At 40.0% G+C, this 18,401-nt stretch overlaps 1 protein-coding gene across 2 annotated transcripts in view; it reads left to right on the top strand.

Moving 5' to 3' along the window:
* The first annotated feature begins 1,240 nt into the window (after positions 1-1,240).
* PKIG (cAMP-dependent protein kinase inhibitor gamma) overlaps positions 1,241-18,401 on the top strand; it is a 108,470-nt gene continuing 91,309 nt past the window's right edge. Inside the window, exon 1 of one of the 2 annotated variants that reach the window (XM_037812473.1) lies at positions 1,241-1,365. The gene's annotated coding sequence lies outside the window, so the exon portion shown is untranslated. The remainder of the gene's footprint in view (positions 1,366-18,401) is intronic. The other variant, XM_037812477.1, reaches the window with a different exon arrangement.

An 18,401-nucleotide genomic window follows, 5' to 3' on the forward strand; every position in this document is an offset into this window, starting at 1 on the left:
AATGCAACAGGGAATAAAGTCCCTCCCTTAAAAGACCTTATGCTCTAGAGAACGGGGACAAGCAATAAATAAATTATAATATATCAGATACTGACAAGTACTGTAAAGGAAAATAAAGGAGAGAGAGGGATACAGAGTTCATGGGGGTCTGCTATTTTAAATAGAGTGAGTAGTCAGTGCAGGTCTTTCTGAAGATGTGAGAGAAGCATGAAGGAAGTGAAGAAGCAATACCACTATCTGGAGGAAGAGTGGTCCTGTCATGGAACAGCAGGGGTTAAGGCCCTGAGGAAAGGCATGCTTGACTTTAAAAAACCACAGAAGGCCAGAATGGCTGGAACATGGACAAGAGGGAAAATGGTGAGAGATGAGGTTGGGGAGGTGTCCAGGGAGCAGTTCATGTACCTGCTTGTTAACCACGGTAACAACACTGGATTTTATTGTAAATGTGGTGGAAAAGCTGTTGAAAAGTTTTGAGCAGGGGAAGGATGTGACTGTGTATCCTTTTCAGTTTGACTGCTGGGAGGAGGTGAATAGACTGGGGCAGATGTGGGGTGAGGTAGTGTTAAGAGAAGAAACAAAGAAGGGACTAGTTAGGCTTTGCAGTACACATCCATTTTATGGATCTATTATAATTTAGTTATTCAATTCTCTACTGATGGACATTTAGACTGGCCTCAGCCTTTTTTGCTTTTATTAACAGTGGAGCAATCAATGAATATTTTTTGTCTCATGTTCCACTATATCTGCAGGATTATTTCAAGAAGTGTAATTGCTGGTCACAAGTTAAAGTAAATTATTTCCCATATTAAAATTACATCTGCAGATCTACTTTTCACCTGGAGCCCAAAAAACCAAATTTACATACTCTTTGCCACATCACCCCTTCATAGTTTCCAAGAAGATTCTGCCATCCCTCCCACATCAGTTTTCTCACGTTTAAAGGTTCCAAAGATTCTACCTGCGACACCGCCCCTCCCCTAAACGGTCGCCATCTCAGGTCACAGAGAGAGAAACTGAGGCACGGGCAGCCAGTCCTCCTGGCCTCGCCATCCCCCTTTCCTCCATCTCTCCCATTCTCCTCCCCTCGGCCAAGCGCCACTCTCCAGGCCACCAAACGCAGTGAGGATCCCTCATCGCTCGGGACCCCAACTTCGATCCCTACATACTCCTCCGCCTGCTCCGGGGCTGCGGAAGAGACGCGAGCTCTCCTGGTCCCAACCGAGCCGCCGTAGCGCGAGCGCCGCGGGAGTTCGGCAGCCCTGGTCGTCAAGGCAACGGGTTCTGCTGCGGGCTGCGGGCACCAGGCAGCCCGGGGGAGGCGCTGCGGACTGGCGGCCCGGGCACGACGAGGCGGCGAGACCGCAGGTGAGCTAGGACTGAGCGGGCAGTCGCGGCCCGCGCGCGCCGGCCCCGGCGTGGAGTCGCAGCGGGTGAGGGGCTTGGCCGCGGAGGACCCCGGGAACGAGGCTGGGGCTGGACCTTTGTCCCGTCAGCCGCGCGCGGGGCAATGCCCCATGTGCCCTTTGGCCCCACTGATACATACTGGGGAGTGAGCTTTCCGCTGTTGATTATATTTTAGGGCCATTGCTTGGCGTAATCTGAAGGGTTCTTTTTTTTTTTAAAAAAAAAGCCCTTCTTATTTGGGAGTCGGGGAGTAACTCACAACTGTGAGGAAAATCATGTGTGTGCGACTCTTTTTGGAGCCAGAGAGGTTAAACTTCTTTGTGCGTCAGTTTTCTTACCTGCAAAATGGGGATAATGATAGCGCCTGTCTTACAAGGTTGTTACAAAGTAAATTTATAAAACTCTTGCAGGAGCTTTTGTTATTACCACTGCTACAGGAAGGTCCATCGTTGAGCATTTATTGTGCGCCAGGCCCTGGGCTGATCACCGGGGTAAAAAATGAATGAGACATCTTGTCCTCAGGGAACTCGCAATCTTCTGGAGGAGACAGACCCATAAACAGGAATTTCTTGTGATGCAAGCTATGATTTTGGACATACAGGGCAGAAAGAGGAGCTTTTGCAAAGCCTTTGGCTAGGGGTGTGGGGGTGGGGTGCAGGCTTCTTGGGAATCTGCAAGGATTTGACTAGAACCCCCAGATTCTGTGAGGTGGAAGTGTCTGGCTAGATGATGTTTGAGAGATAAGCAGATGCCCCTTGAAAGACCTTCTTTTTCTCTCGTTGTAAGTTTCAAGGAGTTTGGACTTTATCTTGGGTACAGTGGGGAGCCATCGAAGGGTTTTAAGCAGGAGGGGTGTGTGTGTGTGTGTGTATGTGTGTTTGATCAGAGGTATGGTTTCAGAAAAATCAGGGGTTTTTTGCTCTTCTCTCTTGGCCTTACCACTCTTCCAATCAGTTCTTTACTTTGCACCCCTTCATTTATAGCAATTCAAAAAATATTTATTAAGCATCTACTATGTGCCAGGCACTGTGTAGGTACTAGGGAAATAGATTCCTGTCCTTTGTAGCGATCACAGACTAGTTAGGAAAATAAGCATCATACAAGCAATTATAAGGGTAATAAGAGTTTTGACAAGGGAAGCATGATAAGGTGAATTCAACCTAATTTGGAGAGGGTTGTGCTGGTTTGAAGCTGTTTTGTACTCCAGAAAATGCCGTGTTCTTTTAATCCATTCCTGTGAGTGCAGACCTATTGTGGGTGGGACCTCTTGATTAGGTTTCTTCAATTGAGGTTTGACCTACCCAGTTCAAAGTGGGTCTTAATCCTTTACTGGAGTCCTTTATGAGAGGATAAAAGGCAGAAAAAGCTGAGAGAGCTCAGAAGAGAAAAGCCCCGGAGATGCTGAGAGAGGACCCACAGAAGCTCAGAGAGGAAGCCACTGTAACCAGGAGCTGAAAGCAATGAAACCTGGGAGCGAAGGACCAGCAGACACTGGCCATGTGTCTTGCTATCTGACAGAGGAACGCCGGATGCTAGCAGCCTTTCTTCAGAGAAGGTATCTTCTTCTTGATACCTTAATTTGGACATTTTTATAGCCTTAGAACTGTAAATTTGTAAGCTAATAAACCCTAGTTGTAAAAAGCCAATGGATATTGGTATACCATATATCATAAAGGGTATATTGCATTTCAGCAGCTTCAGCAAACCGAAACAAGGGTTTTGTTGATAAAATATCTGGAGAGAGGAGTATGAGTTAATTGTGTGGAGAGGGGTGGGAATAAGTATTTCAAACATGTTCAAAGGTACATTCCTGGAGATTAAAGCAGCCCAATACAACTGGAACTTGAAGGTTGATGTTGGAAGACACCCATCCAGAGAAATAAAAAGGGCCTGTTGCCCACTCTTGGAGGGACCATTCACTTAGACTACACCAAGAGAAAATGGCCAGAGAAGTATGAGGAAAACCAAAAAGTGTAGTAATGAAAGCCAAAAGAAAAGGTTCACTTTGCTGGATGCTGCTGAGATGTCAAGTAAGATGAGTTAAAAAGTAAAATGTGTCCTTTGGACAAATAAATATAGAGGTCACTGGAGACCTCAGTGAGCAGATTTGATGAAATGATGGGGGTGGAATCTATAATATCGGCAGCTTCAAAAGGTTCAATGGAATATCAGTGGGATGAGAAGAGAGTGGGATGTGAGAAAGTAGAGACAAAATGTAGGCAGCTCAAAGAAGTTTGGCTATGAAAGGAAAGGAAAAGAAGGCTGAAGAGCAATTGGGGAATAAGATGAAGTTTTTTTTAAGCAAGAGAGAGACGTGAGAAAGTTTAAATGCTAATGGCAAAGAGCAGGTAAAGAGGAAGAGGTTGAGAAGATACAGGAGATGAAGGAGAAAAGCAGTAGCATAACTTCCCTGAGAAGGTGAAATTAGTTGAGATCCACAGCACAGATGGAGGCCTTGGCATTTAATTAGGAGTTTGATGGCTTCTATGTTTTTGGAGAAAGAAGCAAGGTAATTGTTGAAAACTAGTAACAAGAAAAAAGAAATAATAGGTGTAAGTGTGGAAAGAAAGTTAGGTTTTCAGTATTAGAAGATAGCAGACATTTATTGAACTAATATTGTGTCAAGAGCTTTTCATCATTAAACTATGATCATTAATATTATGATTTTTACAACAACCTTATGACATAGGCTCCATTATCATACTTGGTTAATACATGAGGAAACAGAGGTAAAATGCTTACCTAAGGTACTACAGGATTTGAATCCAAGTCTACCTTACCCCAGAGTAGTTACTCTTAACCACTACCTAGATTTGATTGTTTACCTAAGATATAATTATCTGCTGAGAAAATTCAAGAGAATTAACTTTAAAATAATTATATATAATAAAAGTTAAGTGAACAAGCAGGTACAAGATAGGCAAAAAGCGATAACTCTATGCAAGGAATAAAGGTTAGGAACATATGTAATTGCAGGAGAAATAACAAGAGCAGGATAAAAAATAAATGCCCAGGAATAAACTTAAAAAATCAGTGTCCAGTTTGGCTAGTCTTTGTCTCTGGTTCCTGGAAGGTAACCGCTACAACCTTGGAATTTTGTTATTCATGGTGAGTTCTAGACCATGCCTGACTGTCTATATGCTAATACATGTCTGGGTCGGGCCAGCAACCCCAGTAGTCTTAGGGTGAGGCTGGCTAGACCAGGCAGACCAGCCATGTGAATAGGGAGCTGAGGCTTTGAGCCTCATCATCTGAGCCTGTCTTCCTGAACTCTGGAAGGATGGGGAGGGGGCTGCAAATTGTGTTCAACCCTGTGGAAGTTGATTCCACCAATCATACCTACATAAGGAAACTCCATGTAAACTCTGAGCACTTGAAGCTTGGGTGAGCTTTCCTGATTGAGAAGATGACATCGCTGTGCCTGGAGGTTGATGCATTTGGTCTCCACAAGGAGAGGACCTGGAAGCTTGCGTTTGAGATCCTCCCAGACCTTGCTTTCCCTGTGCAGCAATTCGTTTTCAGCTTCTTATTTGTATCCTTTTACTATAATAAAGTAAGTTTGGTGAGTTCTGTGAGTCATTCCAGTGAATTATTGAACCCAAAGGGGTGGTGGGAACTTACAGATTTGTAGCCAGTTGGTCAGAAGTGCTGGTGTCCTGGGCACCCAAACTTGTTACTGGTGTCTGAAGGGCACCAGTCACCCTGAATCTGTGGAATCTGGCCTCACTCCAGGTGGAGTCAGAATTGAACTGTATTGTGGCTGTTGAAAGTGATTGAAGTTACTGTCAGAATTATTGAACTTTATACACTAACTACCCACATAGAAGAGTAAGAGTTGGCCGGGGTGGGGGGTGGGGTGGGGAGGAGGAAATTTCCCGTGAGAAAATCAGGGTACTGATGCCAGAAAGATGGGAGGTAAAAAAAACAGATGTCTATCACAAGACATAATGAGAACATATGCAAAGACATTGACTATAATGTTTTTATGATATTGAAAACCGAAAACAGTGGTTAAATTATATTATAGTCATATGATGAATGCTGTCAGCCATTAAAAAAGGATGAGGTTGGAGCTATTTTAGAAAGATGTTTACATCACATGGTTAGGTGTGAAAAGCAGATTACAGTACAGTATGTTCCTATTTTTTTTAAAGTATATACATATATTTATAGAAAAAATGTCTAGAAAATTGTGTTATGGGATCACAGAGAGACTCTGAGACTCTTATGCCTTGTTTTTTTTTTTTTGTTTTTTTTTTTTTAATGAGCATGAATTGCTTTTGTAATCAGAAAAGGCAATAAAGCAGTGTCCTGTTTGGGGGTGGGTGGAGTAAAGGTGAAAAAAAAAGGTCTGACCTAGGACAGTAACAGTGGAATGGAGTAGAGATTTAAGAGACATTTCAGGAGAATCCACAAGATTTGACAACTAAGGTAAGGAAGAGAGTAAGAGTAGTGGAAGATGAAGCCTTCCTGGCCTATGGCAGAAGGGGGCATCAGGATTGTACGGGCTTAGATTAGAGGAAGAGAGAGGAAGTGAGGCTGGAGTGCCACCTGAGCCTTTGTTCAGGCGTGTGATCTTTTTCCTGAAGGCAGAGGGAAGCCATTGAGAAGAGGGAAATGACTTAATCGGATTTGCATTATAAAAAGACCCTGGCTCCCTCCAATCCATTCTACAAGCTAAAGCAGATACATAGTGCCAAATTTTCCTTTGTGTTACTTAGACTTGAACTTCTGTTCGTTTCCTTTTATTTGGGATGCAGCATTAGTGCTGAAAGATATGTATCTACTCCCCTAAAAGCACCTGGAATATTTTAAACAAAGACTTGTTTAGATTACACTGATCCCTAATTGTGTGCAGTTTTATCTCAGTGACACAGCCTCTCCTGTAAATTTACTTTCTGCAGTTAGGGGAAATATGAATAATTGGGAAAACAAACAACTATAAACAACTCAAGTTAGAGAACTTCAGTATATTGCAAATATCTTTGATACTCTTCTTGTGGGAGAAAAGGACCAATATGGAGTAAACAGTGTCTTATTAGGGAATGATTACTACAAAATAAACATCCTTAAGGTCGGAATAGATTCAGCCCATCACTTATCTCCACTCCCACAATGCAGTAATTTCTCTCTACTTCCAGAGCCTCATGGAGAGATGGAACTGCCGTCCTAACATTTGTAAAGAGCTTTGCCATTTATAAAGACCTGGATTTCCAAAGATGCAAATCCATGATCTCATGTCACTTTTCCCAACAATTCTATTAGGTAGGGATTATCATTCCCATTTTCAGATGAAAATTGAAGCTCAGAGGATTCAAGACACTGCTCCCAGCTCCCAGGTTGAAACAGCCCTGGGTTCAGAATACAGGTTTTTCTTGTTTTCTGTTTATTCTTTAATCTTTTATTGTAGAAAATTTTAAACATATACAAAAGTAGAAGGGATAGTATAATAAACACTTATTACCTATCCCCTAGCTTTAACAGTTGTTGACATATGGTTGATCTTATTTATCTGTACCTCCCCATTCCCTCCCCCTCATGGATTAGTTTAAAGCAAATCCTGGGTATCATTAAATCCTTAAATGCTTCATTATACGTATCTAAGAGATTTTTCTCCCTTTTTTTCTATAATCACAATGTTATCACCTATGCAAATGAGCAGCAGTAGTAATTCCTAAATATTACCTAATATCCATTAGTGTTCAGGTTTTCTTGACTATCTCATAAATGTCTTTTAACAGTTGGTTTGTTTGAATTGGGATCCAAACAAGATTCATATATTATATCTGGCTGATAGTCTCTTACATCTTTAAATTTATAACTGTTTCTCCTGTTTTCCCTTGCCATTTATTTGTTGAAGAATCAGATCATTTGTCCTGTACAGTTTCCCACATTCTGAATTTGTCTGATTGTATCCCTTTAATGTGTTCCTCTATTCCCTTTAATTTTTGGGCCATTGTACTTGGTAAGTGGTACTGTGTATTTCCTATTGCATCTCATCAGGAAGCAGTAAGGTCTAGTTGCCTCTCTTTCTGTGAATTAGGATTGGTCATTGGGTTCAGGTGTTGTTAGAAGAATCCATCCATTATTTCCCATCAGTCTTTTACAGAATGTTTTTAGCAGCATTAACAATCATTGCCTAGATATGTTCTTTCATTTGGGAGTTGCAAAATGAATCCAGATTTTCTGATGCTAAGTCATGTGTTCTGTTTAATCTCACTATCTCTTGATTAAAGGGAAGCCTTTGCACGCTGTCATATGCTCTGGTAGATAGAGAAAAGTCTCTCAATTAGTAGCTCAACTAGAACCTGTGTGCCCCGTCCAAAAGTAGCTTCTCACATTGCTTTCCTGGGTTGGCTTTATATATTTGCAAGACTACACAGTGGAAAGGCTGCCTGTATCAGTGTTTTTCCAGTTGCTGGTTGTCAGACTTAGTGGATTGAGGAACCATATGGAGGACGGGGGTTCCAGTGTTTCTTCTTCTTCTTCTTTTTTAATGAAAGAATAGAATAGAACAGAAAAAAAAAAATCAGTGTGTGTCTCATGTAATGAAGATAAGCTTTGTTTTGCAATAACTGTTGGTTCAACTCTATGTATGTATAGCTGAGCCATCATGTAAAATGTATTTCTTATTGAGTTATGGTCAAAAATTTTTTAAATACCATATTGTTCTAATGTTCAGATGACCACCGTGAGATATAGCAAGTTTCTCAGCCAAAGACTCAGTTATGTTCAATACCTGCTACTTACAAAATAGTACACTGTATTCATTGTAGAATTTCCTTTAGAGGATTCTTTGGATGACTGCCAATTAACCAGAAAATTACATTACCCACAGTGATCTAATCCTCACATATTTAAGTTGAATTAAATACAAGAAGGAATGTGAGCACTCCACTGTGCCAGGGGTTTGGACATATGCTGATATTTTTTATTCTCTATTATCTTGAGATATAGTGGATGATGGCAGAAGGCACTGGCATTGTTAGGAGGGGAAGAAGTCAGGATTGGGCAGGAATGAGTGGGTGAAGAAACTGACTCAACCCTTTGGCTGGCTTCTGGGGCATGGGAATGGGAGGAAGGGCAGGGTACCAGACCTCCCATGCATACGGTGGTAACAAGGGCAGCTCTAATACTGTTCCTGCCGTGATCAGGATTGATGTAAGATGTGAGCAGGTGGGATAGTGACACCAGCGATGGGAGACTAGGAGACGCAGGCTCTGGACTACAGTGTGCAGTTAACCTTTTATATCTGTGTTAGCTGACGTTCACGGAGTGTGAGTTGCTAAGAATCCCATAGCAAACAAATGGGGGAGCCAAATTTCAAGGCTCTACCAGCTCCTGGAAATATTCTGAATATCTTTATGGCTTTGAGCAAGTTCCTTAATAACAATGCCTACTGCATAAGTTGTAATGACTGAAGATGTAGTTAAAGCACTAACTCAGTGCCTGCCACATGAGAAGCACTGGGTAAATATTACCTACTATTATTTTTTCTGATTCATATTTTACAGTGTTGAATAGTGAAGCCTTCTGTTTCCTCCTACTACCCCAGTCTTGCTTTGTTTCATTTTTCAGTTGCTGCTTGCTTCTAGATGCATGGGTGGCAGCACACCCTTCTTAATGAAAAAATGACTAGCAGTATCCTTTGTTAGAGACAGTTAACAGCTAAAAAGTTGTAGAGAGAGATTAGCACCTAGTTGAGCTGGCTCTGATAAATGATAGGATTTGGTGGGGATACTTTCTTAACTCTGTACTATAACATTCTCTATTTTGGTACCTAAGCTGCCTGTTGAATGACAGTATCATATACATAAATCATTTAAATAACTTCTAAGTTTTCATAAACAATTTACTGTGATTCTATGTAGTTGTACAGGAGATAGATTTGGGTGGCAGGTTGCATTGCTTTAAGTGATTCTCTATGGCCAGTGTACTTTTAAGACTAGACTGTATTTTCATTTAAATATTTGTACCAAAGCTTAGCATTCTGCTTACTGATAGTATTTTATTACCTGAGAAAATGAATATTATGTATTATTTTAAATTGGTTTATCAGAAACATAATACTTGTTTCCTTGTGGTTTTTTGTTTTGTTTTGTTTTGTTTTTATTAGAGAACTTGTGTTAGTGTGATAATTTGTTACAGTTGATGGAAAAACATTTTTATAATTGTACTATTAACTGTATAGTCCATTGTTTACATTAGGGTTCACTGTATTGTATAGTCCCATGGTTTTTTGTTGTTTTTTTCTTAAATTTTTATTCTGGTAACATATATACAACTTGAAATTTCCCTCTTTTAACCACATTCAAATTTTCTATGGTTTTTAAGTTAAAACCTGAGTCCTCAGATCTTTTCAATGCAGGCTATTTTATTATGGTAATCTATTAAAGCTGAAGGCATCGTGATTGAAAGCAACTGAAACTTTATTAAAATAATATTTCCAGGAAGGCTAATAAGATTCATAACTTTCCTGTGGCTTTGGGGTCAGCTTTCCCTGTTAGCCAATCCTCATTCCCTGTTAGTCAGTTCTCTTGTGTTAGAACCTAGGCATGCTGAGATGTTGAGTCAGAGGAATAGGACTTAGGCGTCAGGCCATGAGGGTAACCTTGGGAGTGCTGGTTTCCTTATCTGCAAAATGTCTTACGAGGTCATTTTGAAATTATAAAACCAGGGTCCTAGAAGGGGCTTAATAAATAAGTGTGAGTTCTCGTCCTTTCTCTTATTCCATACTCCACAAACCTACCTGTTCTGTGCTTCCAGTTATACTGAAAGGAAACTCTTAAAAAAAAAGTTGATGTTCGAATCCTAATTTTCTTTGTCAGTTAAACATACTTAATTATATTGCTTTCTCATGTGCATAAGGTTTAACTTTCAATAGTTTGTGATGGTCTGCATGAAAAATGTGTCATGTAAAATGCAGTGGCCATATTTTCCAAACTAAACAATTGGTACTTGTGGTCTGATGGGTGTAGTATCCTTAGAGGGCAAAAATAGCAAGATATTTTTAAATGGCACAGTCTCAGGGACCTGACATATGTACTTTCTTTTTATATATGCTTTATTTATCAAAAAATTAAAAAAAAACAATTCAAACAAGACAACAAAAAGGAATAAGAAAAACAAATAATCTAAAATAACTGCATTGCTTCCAACATGTTTCTACCATAGCCCAAGAAAATTAACAAACCATGGTCATTCCTGAGCATTCCCATATCATTAAGATTACTCTCCATATGTTATCTGTTCTTACTAGATTATCATTCCTCCTTCACTAGTTGCCATTGATCTCTAGGTCCCCTACATTCTACAATATAAAACATTTATTTTACATGTTTCACAGAGTTCACATTAGTGGTAACACACAGTATCTCTCTTTTTGTGTCTGGCTTATTTCACTCAGCATTATGTCTTCAAGGTTCATCCAAGTTGTCATGTTTCACAACCTCATTCCTTCTTACTGCTGCCTAATATTCCATCATGTGTATATACCACATTTTGTTTATCCACTCATCTGTTGAAGGACATTTGGATTGTTTCCATCTCTTGGCAATTGTGAATAATGCCGCTGTGAACATTGGTGTGCAAATATCTGTTTGTGTCACTGCTTTCAGATCTTCTTGGTATATACTGAGAAGTGAAATTGCTGGATTGAAGGGTAACTCGACATCTAGTTTTCTACGGAATCGCCAGACTGTCCTCCAGAGTGGCTGTACCATTATACAGTCCCACCAGCAATGAATAAGAGTTCCAATTTCTCCACATCCTCTCCAGCATTTGTAGTTTCCTGTTTGTTTAGTGGCAGTCATTCTAACTGGTGTGAGATGATATCTCATTGTGATCTTAATTTGCATCTCCCTAATAGCTAGTGAAGATGAACATTTTTTTCACGTGTTTTTTAGCCATTTGTGTTTCTTCTTCAGAGAAATGTCTTCTCATATCTTTTGCCCATTTTACAACTGGGTTGTTTGTACTATTGTCATGAGTTGTAGGATTTCTTTATATATGCAAGATATCAGTCTTTTATCAGATACATAGTTTCCAAATATTTTTTCCCATTGAATTGGCTGCCTCTTCACCTTTTTGACAAATTCTTTTGAGGTGCAGAAGCTTTTAATTCTGAGGAGTTCCCATTTATCTACTTTTTCTTTCGTTGCTTGCACTTTGGGTATAAGTTCTAAGAAGCGACCTCCTAATACACAGTCTTGAAGAAGTTTCCCCAAATTATCTGCTAGGAGTTTTATGGTACTGTCTCTTATACTGAAGTCTTTGATCCACTTTGAATTGATTTTTGTGTAGGGTGTGAGGTAGGGGTCCTCTCATTCTTTTGGATATGGATATCCAGTTCTCCCAGCCCCATTTGTTGAAGAGACTGTCCTGTCCCAGTCCAGTGGTTTTGGGGGCTTTATCAAAGATCAGTCGACCATAGATCTGGGGATCAATTCGATTCCATTGATCAATATGTCTGTTTTTGTAACAATACCATGCTGTTTTGACTACTGTGGCTTTATAGTAAGCTTCAAAGTCAGGAAGTGTAAGACCTCCCACTTTGTATTTCTTTTTTAGAATGTTTTTAGCAATTCAAGGCATCTTTCCCTTCCAAATAAATTTGATAACTAGCTTTTCCAACTCTGCAAAGTAGGTTGTTGGAATTTTGATTGGAATTGCATTGAATCTGTAGATGAGTTTGGGTAGAATTGACATCTTAACAACATTTAGCCTTACAGTTGTGCTTTTATTTATCCATAATGAAGCAGTATAAAATCAGCGTTAGGAACGAGCTGCTGGAGTACTGTGGATATGAGTTCAAATCTTGGCCCAGGCACTTTCCACTTTCATGCACAAGTTACTTAACCTTTCTTTCTAAGCTGCAGAGTTTCCTCGTTTGGAAAATGGATGTCAGGAGAGTATCTTGTTGCTTGTGGGGACTGCATGAGATAAAGGGCTCAGCACAGAGCCTGGCACATAGTAAACACTTGGCATGTACATGTTAGCTGTTTATGATTATTATGAGGCCTTTGAAACATGTACACACTCAGTGACCTTTTTTGCAAAAGTCAGTGCAAAAGGCTCATCTATAATAGAACAGTAACATACTGTTAAAGAATTTCTTTATCTGGCCTGGCATGGAGAAAGCACAGAAATTTTGAAGACCCCATACCCAATTTTGCCTGCCCATGGGAAGACCTCACTTAACTTGCCTTTCTCACAATATTTGAGTAACTCTTAGCACTCATTCCATTACCTCTATGATGGCCCCTCTGCAATGTGGATATTTTTTAGCTTATATGACTTGAACTCCAGAGATAAGACAGACTTCAAGTTTAACTTAATTCATCACCAAGGCCCCTTTTCATAAGATTCTTTCAGTTGTGCAGTCCCAGAGTTTTGGCTTCATCCTCAGGCAAGCAACAAAAGAACTGCAGCAGTTCTGGGTCATAGATCCATATATGACACCCTCCAGAGGCGTAGAAAAATTCTCCCTTCCTCTTTAGCTCTTCTCCTAAGAGTAAGAACTTTTCTCAGAAACGCTCAGAAAAGTAACCCTAGAATCTCATTGGCCTGATAGGTCATTTCCTGTCAGCAGGCCAATACCCTGCCCTGATTGGCCGAGGCCTTGTTGTTGAACAAGTCATTTATATAAGGGGAACCAAATTATCCGGTTCAGAATTATGTTCGTGTTTCTGTTAGGAAGGATGTTTTTCTGTGAGCTGGAGGAATGGACACTGAGTAGGTTTGTCAGCTAGTAATTGTGTTGGCTGTTGCTAACAGTGCTATGTTGTGGTTTGTATAAGACTTTATTTTTTAGAGCAGTTGTATGTTTATAGAAAAATTATGCAGTAAGTAGAGAGTTCCTGATACCACCCCCACCACAGAATTTTCCCAATTATTAGCATTTTGCATTAGTGTGGTACATTTGTTTCAACTGATGAACCAGTAGAATTCTATTATTAACTAAAGTCCATAGTGTACGTTAGGGTTCACTCTTGGTATTGTACGGTTCTATGGTTTTTTTCCCTTAATTTTTATTGTGGTAACATATACAACATAAAATTTCCCATTTTAACTGTTTTCAAATATGTAACTCGTAGGTATTAATTACAGAATATTGTGCTACCATTGCCACCATCCATTACCAAAGCTTTTTCATCACCCCATTAAACAATAGTTCCCTGTTTCCTCTTCCACCAGCCCTGCCCCTGGGAACCTGTAATCTATTTCTGTCTCTATGAATTTACATATTCTGGTTGTTTCATATAAGTGAGATCGTGCCATATTTGTCCTTTTGTGTCTGACTTATTTCACTCAACATGGTATCTTCAAGGTTCATGCATGTTGTGGCATGTATCAGAACTTCCTTCCTTTTTATGGCTGAATAATATTCCAATGTATGAAAATACGTTTTGATTATCCTTTCATCAGTTGATGGACACTTGGGCTGTTTCCACCTTTTGGTTATTGTGAATAATGCTGCTATGGACATAGTTGGTACAAATATCTGTTCAAGTCTCTGGTTTCATTTCTTTTGGTTATATACCTAGAAGTGGGATTGCCAGGTCAAATGGTAATTCTATGTTTAACTTTCTGAGGAACTGGCAAACTGTTTTCTGCAGTGGCGGCACCATTTTATGTACCCACTAACAATGCAGGAGGGTTCCTATTTCTCTGCATCCTTCCCATTACTTATTATCTTCCATTTTTTAAAGAATAACCATTCTAGTGGGTGTGACATGGTATCTCATGGTTTCAATTTACATTTCCCTAATTACTAATGTTGAGCATAATGTTGGGTTGTTTGTCTTCTCATTGGTGAGTTGTAGGAATTCTTTATATATTTTGGATGTTAAATCCTTATTAGATAAGTGGTTTCCACATATTTTCTCCCATTCTTTAGGTTGTCTTTCCACTTTCTTGATAATGTGCTTTAATGACAGAAGTTTTTAATTTTGATAAAGTCTCATTTATCTATTTTTTTCTTTTGTTGCTTATGCCTTTGGTATAAAGGCTTAGAATCCATTGCCTAATACAATGTCCTAAAGAAGTTTCCTTATGTTTTCTTCTAAGAGTTTTATAGCTTTAGCTCTCATATTTAGGTCTTTGATCTGTCTTGAGTTGATTTTTGTATATTGTAGATGGTAGGGGTCTTGTTTCATTCTTTTGCATGTGGATGTCCAGTTTTCCCAGCAGCAATTTTTTTTTTAATTCTGTTTTATTGCGATATATTCACATACCATAAATCATACATGGTGTACAACCACCTGTTCACAGTACCATCATATAGCTGTGCATTCATCACCCCAATCTATTTTTGAACATTTTCCTTACACCAGAAAGAATCAGAATAAGAATAAAAAATAAAAATAAAAAAGAACACCCATATCACCCCCCCGTCCCACCCTATTTTTCATTTAGGTTTTGTCCCCATTTTTCTACTCATCCATCCATACACTGGATAAAGGGAGTGCGATCCACAGGGTTTTCACAATCACACTGTCACCCCTTGTAAGCTACATTGTTATACAGTCGTCTTCCAGAGTCAAGGCCTTCTGGGTCGCAGTTTGGTAGTTTCAGGTATTTGCTTCTAGCTATTCCAATATATTAAAACCTAAAAAGCGTTATCTATATAGTGCATAAGAATGTCCACCAGAGTGACCTCTCGACTCCATTTGAAATCTCTCAGCCACTGAAGCTTTATTTCATTTCATTTTGCATCCCCCTTTTGGTCAAGAAGATGTTCTCAATCCCTTGATGCTGGGTCCAGATTCCTCCCCAGGAGTCATATCCTGTGTTGCAAGGGAGATTTACACCCCTGGGAGTCAGGTCCCACGTTGGGGGGAAGGCAGTGATATCACCCGCCAAGGTGGCTTAGTTAGAGAGAGAAGGCCACATCTGAGCAACAAAGAGGCACTTGGGGAGACTCTTAGGCACAATTATAAGCAGGTTTAGCCTCTCCTTGCAGCAACAAGCTTCATAGGGTCCAGGCCCAAGACAGAGGGCTCAGCTCATCAAGCTGTCAGTCCCCAATGTTTGCCCAGCACCCGTTTTTAAAGAGACTGTTTTTTCCCCATTGAGTGGACTTTGCACCCTTGTCAAAAATCAATTGGCCAATTATTGTTTTAAATAAGGCAGAGGTTATTTTTCTCTCAAAAAACATGAAGTCCAAAGTAGGCAATGCATTGCTGCTTGGCATTTCCACGGTGCCACCAGGTAATCAGGATCTTTTTTTCTGCTTCGCCATCCTTGACATATGGTTTGCACACTCATGGCACCTTGTGGTCACAATTGGGCTCTGGCTCTCCAGCCAAACAGTCCTTGAAGCAGGAAGATGTACAAAAGGAGAGGGCAAAAGACATCCTTTACAAAGCTTTACCTTAAGCCCCAAGCAACATGTTCAATTTATATCTCATTGTCCACTCCTAACTGTGGGGGAGGCTGACCGTTTTGTAGTGGTCCAATAATAGAGGGATTGTGTTGCTAAGGAAGAAGAGGAAAATGAATACAGGCCAGACAACACGCAGTCCCTGTCACAGGAGGCAGCCAACAATGTCCACTCCACCCTCCATTTAGAGGTAACCAGTTTTGATGAGTTTACTGCCTTCTATTCATGATTTTTCAACCAAAAAATGGGATCATAGTTTACATAATGTTTTTTGACTACCTCATGAATATCTTTCCATATCAACAAAAACACGCTTTTTAACCGAGATCAGTTTAACAGATGCAAGATTAACAGCTTCTCTCCATTCCCACTGTAAACTTACTGTTTGATTCCCATGGCCCTCTGAACATATTCGGCTAATAGACTACCTACCATGCTGTCCATGATGGTAGCCATTAGCCATGTTGGCTGTTTAAATTTAAATTAATTAAAATAAAATAATTTGATTTAAAATAAAATAATTTGGTTTCAAGGTCTCAATTGCCACACATGACTAGGCATCTGGCTGCTGTATTGGGCAGCACAGATAGAGAACATTTCCATTATTGCAGAACATTGCCCAGCGCTGCTCTAGCATCGCCACAGCCCTCTCACCTATTTGGCTTAGGGAGTTTTAGTGTGGTCGTTACAGTCACCAACATGGAACCAGACTGCCTGAGTTTGAATGCTCACTCAGCCATTTATTAATTGTGTAACATCGGGTAAGCTACTTGCCCTCACTGTAAAATCAGTTCCTGTCAAATTAGGGGTAGAAGAGACCTCTGGAAAGATGGAGGGAAAAAGTCATCAAAATATAGGATTTTGCATTCCAAATACAATTACAAGTTTTCTTTCTGGTTTAAAAATGTGAAAACTGGAAATCAGAATCATAGACAAGCATCATGGGTGGGTGTTCTAGTTTGCTATTGCTGCCAGAATGCAAAACACCAGAAATGGATTGGCTTTTATAAAAGGGGGTTTATTTGGTTACACAGTTACAGTCTTAAGGCCATAAAGTGTCCAAGGTAACACATCAGCAATTGGGTACCTTCACTGAAGGGTGGCCAGTGGTGTCCGGAAAACCTCTGTTAGCTGGGAAGGCATGTGGCTGGCATCTGCTCCAAAGTTCTAGTTTCAAAATGGCTTTCTTCCAGGAAGTTCCTCTCTGGGCTGCAGTTCCTAAAAAATGTCACTCTTAGTTGCTCTTGGAGTGTTTTTCCTCTCTTAGCTTCTCTGGAGCAAAAGTCTGCTTTCAATGGCCATCCTCAAACTGTCTCATCTGCAGCTCCTGTGCATTCTTCAGGTGTCCTTCTTGGCTGTGTCTGCTCCCCAAAACATCACTCAAAGCTGCACTGAGTTCCTTCTGTTTTGTCAGCTCATTTATATGACTCCACTGATCAACTTAGACCCATCCCGAATGGGCGGAGCAACACCTTCATGGAAATTAGCCAATCAGAGTCATCACCCACAGCTGGGTGGGGTGCATCTCCAAAGAAACACTCAAAGAAATCTAATCAAAACTGATAACGTCTGCCCACACAAGATTATATCAAAGATAATGGCGTTTGGGGGACACAATACATTCAAACTGGCACAGTGAGGTTCATACAAGGACTTTAATTGCTAGAACTTATTCTCAAAGGAAAGGTCCTGGTGCTTCTTCAAGGGTTTGGCAAATGGATATACATTGGTTTATGATTCCTCTCTTTCACTGTTTGGGTTTTTTTTTAGATGAATTACACAATTAGTCCTGACCCCATCAGGAAGAAAGCTTTTCTTTTTTAAATGTTGTATATGGGTTACTGCTCAGCCATTGAAATGAATCATATCACCAGACCCTATGGATGAACTTTTTAATTGTCTCTCAATTTTAAGTTTTATAAATGGTGCTCTGGTGAGCTTAAGGCTAAATCTTCTCTAGTGAGTATATTTTGAGCCAAGAACTTCAGAGGAATTCTCCCGCTCCCCACTGAAAGGACTGGACGTTAGATCTGGGAAACATGACAGTACCATCAAAGAGGGCATGTGGGCATTCCATCCCTAATTTTTCTTTTGCAATTAGCTCCTTTTCTTCTTGTGGGCCGCTTAAGGATTTTAAAGAATGTTTACTGTTTAATACACCAAAAAGTTTGGATTGTCCCAGAGAGCTCAGTGCAGTGGAATTTGTCCTTCTTGACTTCTTTCTCCAACTTACCTAGCACTTTGTTCAAACTTCTCTTTTTATAGCATTTCTCATAAATAGTCTTGCTCTATAATTATTTTTGCATTCATTTTGTCTCTACTACTCCCAGCTTATTGAGGATAAAAGAGCTTCATTGGACTTTTACATCTCCTAACATATAATGGGTGCTCAGTTTATGTTGTGAGTGAATGAATCCCTGCCACTTCCTTCCATTATTGCATAGCCGTCTTCAGTAATGCTTCTTCAAATCCACTGTTAGTGGAATCTGGTCTGTTAGCCTCCTCATTAGGCCAGATTCCATGTTAGAGTAAAAAACATTAAATATTTGTAAGGTAATTTTCAAATTTTTCTCAAGGGTTTGGCAAATAGATATACATTTACCAGAGCAAATTT

This window comes from Choloepus didactylus, chromosome 19 (assembly GCF_015220235.1).
Source record: "Choloepus didactylus isolate mChoDid1 chromosome 19, mChoDid1.pri, whole genome shotgun sequence".
In the NCBI taxonomy this organism is placed as follows: Eukaryota; Metazoa; Chordata; class Mammalia; order Pilosa; family Megalonychidae; genus Choloepus; species Choloepus didactylus.